Here is a 6837-nt window from a genome sequence, read left to right as displayed (position 1 = left end):
GCTTAAAAGTAAGCAATGGTAAACAAAATCAGGAAAATAAAGTTGTAGCCCTGAACTGTATGCATGTAAAAAAGAAGCAAAAAAATATGTTTCCAGACCTACAGTTGGTATTGGGGATGGCCTACTGCTACAGTCTCTGTGTCTCCAAAACCCACCTCAGGGTCAACTGTACACAGAGTGAGGCCCAAACCATCACACACACCCATCCAAAGGAGGGAGAGTGGATGGGGTTGCAGGAAGGAGGGCTAGGCTCTGACTGAGCTATAACACACATGCAGGCATGGGAGGGGTAGGCTTAAGAAATGTATGGACCTCTTAAAGGAAGAGATCAAGGCCAGGAGGCCCTGAGCAAGGCAGGGTTCAATCCTGTGCCTCCCCGGTCCACCACTAGGAGGGAGCTCTCGGTGCGGGGGGTGGGGGCAATTTGTCTGACTGTCTCTGGTTTTTGGAGTCAGGGTCTCTCTGCATAGCCCTGGCTGTCCTGGAGCTCACTAAGTTGAAGAGCAGACCAGACTGACCTCACAGTCCTCTTGTCTCTGCCTCCTGAGTGCTGTGATTAAAGGCCTGTGCCACCAGAGCCCCAAGAGATTGGGGCAATCTTTTGAGGGTTGTATGACCACAATGCAGAGGAGAATGGGGCTGCCACTTCTCCTCCATTCTTCCCAAACACAGGAAGGGGTGCTGAGCCTGGCAGTATTCTGGAAGCCAAGGCGTCAGCAACCCCCGTTCACAGTGACAGGCTGGAGAACTCTGCCTAAAGTGTCTGCAGACCTAGGAGATGGTCAAAGGTGCAAAGTTGTAAGGGAAAGCATAGGAATAGGATGTGTTAGGAGGGATCTGGAGTACCCTGAAGACCAGGGTAGACCAGAGATATGATTATTTCCCTTCCCCAAGAAGGGGATTGCTCCACAGGGACTACCGCTATAGGGTGTTTTCCATCCTAAGAACTCCCCCTTTGAGGGGAAGGACATGAGGTTGACTCGGGCAAGAAGTCACTCTGTACATTAATACTTTGGTGAGGTTTAGGCAGAGGCAGGATGCTATCACAGGCTCCTAACTAAAATTGTCTCAGGTGGGTGCAAAACCCAATGCCCATGCTACTCCCAGCTCCCACTCAAAGCCAGAGACACCAAACAGATGTCCTATGAGTTAGAGAAACTGGTGGAAGGGGATAAAGGGCGCGCCTTTCAGGGAAGGCTGGAAAGAGCACCCTTTCCTATCCACAGGTTGTTGGAGCCACAGTTCATTGCCTGCAGAGCGGATGGGCATGTGATTGTCTGATGGAGGAAGGTCATTGGTTAAGTAATAAAGAAACTGCTTGGCCTCATAGGTTAAAATATAGGTGGGAGGAGTAAACAGAACAGAATGCTGGGAGGAAGAGGAAGTGAGGTAAGACACCTCAGACAGACGCCATAGCTCAGCTCTCGGGGGCACATGCGATGAAACTCCCACCCAGGGATGGACGTAGGCTAGAATCTTCCCAGCAAGCACACCTTGGGGTGCTACATACATTATTAGAAATGGGCTAGTCCAGGTGCGAGAGTTAGCCGAGAAGAGGCTAGATATAATGGGCCAAGCAGTATTTAAAAGAATACAGTTTGTGTGTTGTTATTTTGGATAAAGCTAGCCAGGCGACCAGGAGCTGGGGCGGCAGGAACACAGCCTGCAGCTCCCACAACAATTGTCCATGTGGTAGCTGATGAGGTGATTGGCACTCTCAAAGCAGCGATCCTTTGTCCACACCACACCTTCAGGGTCCACTAGAGCTGCCCATTCTGCAGGCCCGTGAGCCTGTACCTGCCAGGTGCGCGCACACCAGGAAGTCCCTGTGGAGCTGCAGCCGTGCTCCTGCCTCCCACCGGCTCTGCTTCCGGTGGGACCAGGACTGCCCTTGGAGCTGCTCAGCCATGGGAATGGACTGGAAGGTGGAGGCACCCGAAGGGCATCTTCAAAGGGCTTCATGTCAGAAGACTCGGTGCACTGCCATTAACAGAAGGATGGGGCGGGACTTGTCTAGATTCGGGATGTTGACGTAGGAGGGAATTGTCTGCTAGGGTGGGGTGGTGGAGGTGATGTTTATGGACTTCAGGGTCTCCTGCAGCACACTGCCCTATAGGCAGTGTAGTCCCCAAGTGGGTAGTCACTGACCATCTGGGTAGTCAGCAGAGTGGGCTGAGCAGCCCCTGCCCGAAGCCTCATGTCTACCACCCACCATGAGGGGCTCCATTCCCTAAGATGTCATCGTCTTCGTAACACTGATGGTCAGGTGGCTCTCCCTTCTCCTCATCCCACGCTGAACCAGCAAAGTCAGCCATGCCGTTATGGGGCCTGACCAGCTTGGCTGGATTCCTGAGATATTGTCTGAAGCACAACTCTGACGTGCGGATGCCACCCCGAGTAAGCCCTTAGGACACTTCAGGACATGACAGACTCTCAGATTCACAGTCTCTGACAGCATAGGTGACATGCTCAGCTGTGCCAGCGCGAGGGAGATGGATTGCATGTGATGGCTGGTAATCTGTTTGCTGTCTGCTGCCATGAGGTCCAGGCTGCCGGAGGGCACAGTGGGAGCCATTGTCATTCCGCAAACTTCAGGTTACTCCTCCCCAGGATAGAGCTGGCCGGGTGACTACCTGGCTTTCTCCTCTTTGCCCCTTTGGAACCCGGCACAGCTTCACCCATTAAACCGATGGCCTCCCTAGTGACCTGTGACTGGGTACTGAAGTCAAGGGCTTGCGTTGGTAGCAGTACCTCTTCATGACCCATGAACCTAACCTAGTAGGAAACCCCAGGTCCATGTCTTTGTCTTGGGTATGCAGCCAGCTTCGTGTAGGCTTATTAGCAAAGCTCCCCAGTCTGGTCAACTTCCCTCCCCCCACCAGCTGGCCCTCTTCCACCTGAGTCCTCTGCCTGTCACCTGTACTCAGCTTGTTCACACCTCACCATGGGACAATCTGTTTCTAGATCACGTCAACTGTCAGCTTAGGTCCCTGCCCCAGCTTTGTTTCTCCCTAGCCTGGGCCTCCCAGACAAACTTTATTACAGTTCCGCCTGTAGTGGATATCGCAGACCAGATACATTCCAATGAAAACCATGGTTTTTTGTTTTAAACTTGGCATATCGTTTCTTCATACCTCTATAAAGTCTGTGTACTGTATCAAGTCTACCAAATAAAAGATGTGTGGCCAAATTCAGTTTGTAAAACAGCATAGCCCTATTTCTAAATCAATAAACTTAGTTGCAGTAATATTCTTTCCTTTAAAAGTGCCCTTAGTGCCAACTGTGTTGGCTGTGCAGTTTAGTTTTTGCCCACTTGACACCGACTGGAGACACGTGAGAGGGGCCTTCATTGAGGAATTGCCTCCGTAAGATTGGCCTGTGGGCTTTGTCTTGGTTGATGTGGGAGGGCCTAGCACACTGCGAGGGATGCCACCCCAGCCAGGTGGTCCTGGACGGTAGAACAGTGGAGCAAGCCAGTAAGCAGCATTCCTCTGTGCCCCCTACTTCATTCCTGCCTCTGGGTTCCCGCTCGAGTCCCTGCTCTGATGTCCTGTGATAATGGACGATAACAAGGTGTAATCATGAGCCAGAGAAAAACCCTTTTCTCTCTAAGTTGCTTTTGGCCAGTGTTTCATCATAGCAACAGAGAAGCAAGCTTCAACAGTGGGATATATCTGTAATCCCAACACTGCTGGTGTGTGTATGCATGTGTGCGTGTGTGCATGCATGTGTGTGCATGTGTGTGCGCGTGTGCATGTGTGTGTGTACATGCATGCATGTGTGTAGATCAAGATTGCAAAGCCAGTTTTGTCTATATAGCTAGTTTGAGCTAGCCAGGATGTCATGAGTCTCTGTCACAAAAAGACCCACTTCCCTTCAAAATTCTGCTAATGATTTTCCATCAGCAAACTAAGAAAAATTGTTACCATGGCATTGTTGTTGAGTATTTACATTAAAATATATTGATTGATTTTCATTTTGCCTTTTTCCCTGGTCTGGACTGGCATACAACTTGCAGTCTTCCTGTCTCCACTCTGTGATCTGCGTGGAAATACGGATGCAGTTCTGTACCCAAATCCCCAGCTTTTATAAAAATTTTAATGTGAAGTGTATCTTGGACTTTATGGAAGAGACTGTGGTGATCTTTGACACACATACACACACCACACGTGTATATATATTTAAAGTTTTAGAAATTCCTTTTCCATACACAGAGATTAATTTATGAAAATCTTGTTTTAAGACTTTATTATTACTGTTTTTGAAGTGATGTATCAGGGGTGCCATGTACATGTGAGGGAGGATGCTTGCGGAGCCAGAAGCATCAGGTCCCCTCCTCCTCCGAGCTGGAGCTACGGCAGTTGTGAGCCACCTGCTATGAGTGCTGGGGACAGAATTCACCCTCAATCCCACAGCTGTGTTCAGCACAGCAATGTGCGGCTTTGACAGATCCCTCGGGGAGCATTTTGTTCTACTATTTGTGTCCTAAAATAGGTGTGCCTCTTGTTTCCCCATGGCTACCTGAGAGGAGAGGATGTGAGGAAATTCCAGTTGGGAGGAAATGTCAAATGAGGAACTGTCTCCTTCAGATTATCTTATAGTCATGTCTGTGTGGGTGTTTTCTTGATTGATGATTGATGGGGGGGGGGCAGCCCACTGTTTGAGGTACCATGGCCGAGCAGGTGGTCCTGGGTGGAATAAGCAAGCGAGCAAGCAAGCCAGTGACAAGAGCCCTGCTGGTTTCGCTTCAGGTTTCTGCCTGGGGTTCTTGCCGTATCGTTCCTTAGTTGATGGGCCGTAAAGTATAAGCTAGACCAAGTACTTTCATCCCGAGTGCTTAGGGTCGGTGTTCTATTATAGGACCAAAGGAGCCACCTAGGACAGAACCTTCCACCGCTGTGGCATGTTATGTGATTGCAGGCTCCAGTGTAGTTATGTCAAATGGCCATCATTACCAAACAGACCTGGTTGCCTTCAGAGTGTGTGTGAAGGATGGAGCAGTTACACCCGTGGGAAAAGCAGGCATTTCAAACTAAACTTGGCCCCTAGCAAGGTTAACACTTTCCTTTGACAGGCAGCTATAGTAATGAAATGATTTAAGAAGGATTATGAACATGGGAAACTAAGCTCTCCAGGGCATAATTGTCAGGCTACAAAGAAAATAAATGGTACCAAGTCATCCCTGGTGGCGGTAGGGATGGCTGTGAAATTTGGTCACGCTGGAAATCTTTATTCAGTGTCACTTGTAAGTTTTTGGCTCAGGGATGAATCCTCAGGGCAAACTCACTCCAAGCACTGAGGATGTAAGATTTCACTACAGTTCAACTTCCTGGGCCACAGATGCACAGAGCTCTCCACTCGGGAGTAAATAAGGGAAATGTGAAGAGAATTGTCTCGGGATACTTGTCATTGCGCGTGGGCCTGGGTGTACGTGGAGATTCACACGGGCACCAGCAAGGGAATGGTGAATGGAGAGTATCCCCTGAGCAAAGTGCCCGAGTTTCTCACAGATCCGAAATCCCAAGTGAAAACAGAAGCAGACTTTTTTAGATAAATAGCTTGCGTAACATAAAAATACCTTAGTGCCAGAAAATGAGGATGGTGTAGTAGAATAGGATCATAAACGCATGCAGCAGATATGAAAACACCTTGCTATTTTAGAGTTTAAGTCTGCGGTTCCTTGTGTAAGGTGTGGTTTGTTATATATGTGAGGGAGCAGGGAATGAATGAGCAAAGTCTGGAAGGTCTCAGATAACACAGTATAGTGAGTTCCCTCCTAACGTGATACCAGTTTACCTGAAGCTCCGGGAGCAAAAGGAACAACAGAAGCCGGGCTCACGCGCTCCTCACAGCTCTGCATCCTGACCTCTGTGTGTGATGCCAAGCTAAACCCGAGGAACTCATCAAGTTACTCTGCTTTGTTGGTCGTATTTCTGTTTTAAAAAAGAATTGTTGTACTTAATGTTATCAGACAGTTATAATAATAAAGAGGACTGGTGTTATTGAAGCTTTATTTGCCTAGAAACCTTTTTGTTGCATGAAAGGCAAGTTTAAAGAATATTTTACCTCTGAGTTTCAGTTGGGATGCTATCCAGACCCCTCAACCAAGCTTTGAACTAGCGTCTAAAGGAAATGTTTGATCGTCTTTGTCTTTCAACTTGACAAAATGTTCTTCTCCTTTGAAGTACACGTTTTGATTTATGTGTGATTGTCAACCAGTTTTAGAAATATAAAGCTCTTGGGGGTAAGATATGAGTCTTTTTGTTTAACCTTTGAACACCCTCCCAAGTGTCTACCCTACTGAGGTAGATCTCCAAAAGTATTTCTCATTAGACCTTTATTCTCCCTGTACTGGTTTGGAAGAAGTTAAAAAATAAGATTGTTGAGCTTTCATTTCTGTCAATGCATTGGTAATGGTTTATATTCATGAAGAGACTGGCATTTCATCTGAGTAGATGACTTGGCGAGTAAGTGCTTGCTGTAGAAGCATGAAGACCCAACTTCAAATCTGTACAACTTGTGTAAAAAGCCCGGCTTGATCTCCAGAGTCTGTGGTCTCAGTTCTGTGAAGGACAGGGGCAGGAAGATCTCGGGGGCTTGCTGACTGCCAGACTGGTTCTTGGTTAAGCAAGAAACCTGTCTCAAGGAAACAAGGTAGAAAGTGATTGTTATATGCTTGACAACCTTCCTCTGATCTCTGCATGTAACTGCATGTACACATGTGCACACACACACACATACTCAGAAAGAGAAAGAGAGACAGAGAGTGACAGAGACACAGAAAAAGACAGAGAGACAAAGACAGGGACAGAGTGACAGAGACACATAAAAAGACAG

General features: G+C 47.9%; 1 pseudogene; it reads right to left on the bottom strand.

Moving 5' to 3' along the window:
* Positions 1-1149: 1149 nt before the first annotated feature.
* On the bottom strand, positions 1150-5860 carry LOC121455712 (annotated as a pseudogene).
* Positions 5861-6837: the final 977 nt, after the last annotated feature.

The sequence above is a fragment of the Microtus oregoni genome, unplaced genomic scaffold, assembly GCF_018167655.1.
Source record: "Microtus oregoni isolate MIOR12 unplaced genomic scaffold, Mior012 000014F_ref0000157, whole genome shotgun sequence".
In the NCBI taxonomy this organism is placed as follows: Eukaryota; Metazoa; Chordata; class Mammalia; order Rodentia; family Cricetidae; genus Microtus; species Microtus oregoni.
Note: the sequence above shows the minus strand (reverse complement) of the source record. Positions and strands in the feature narration are given on the sequence as shown.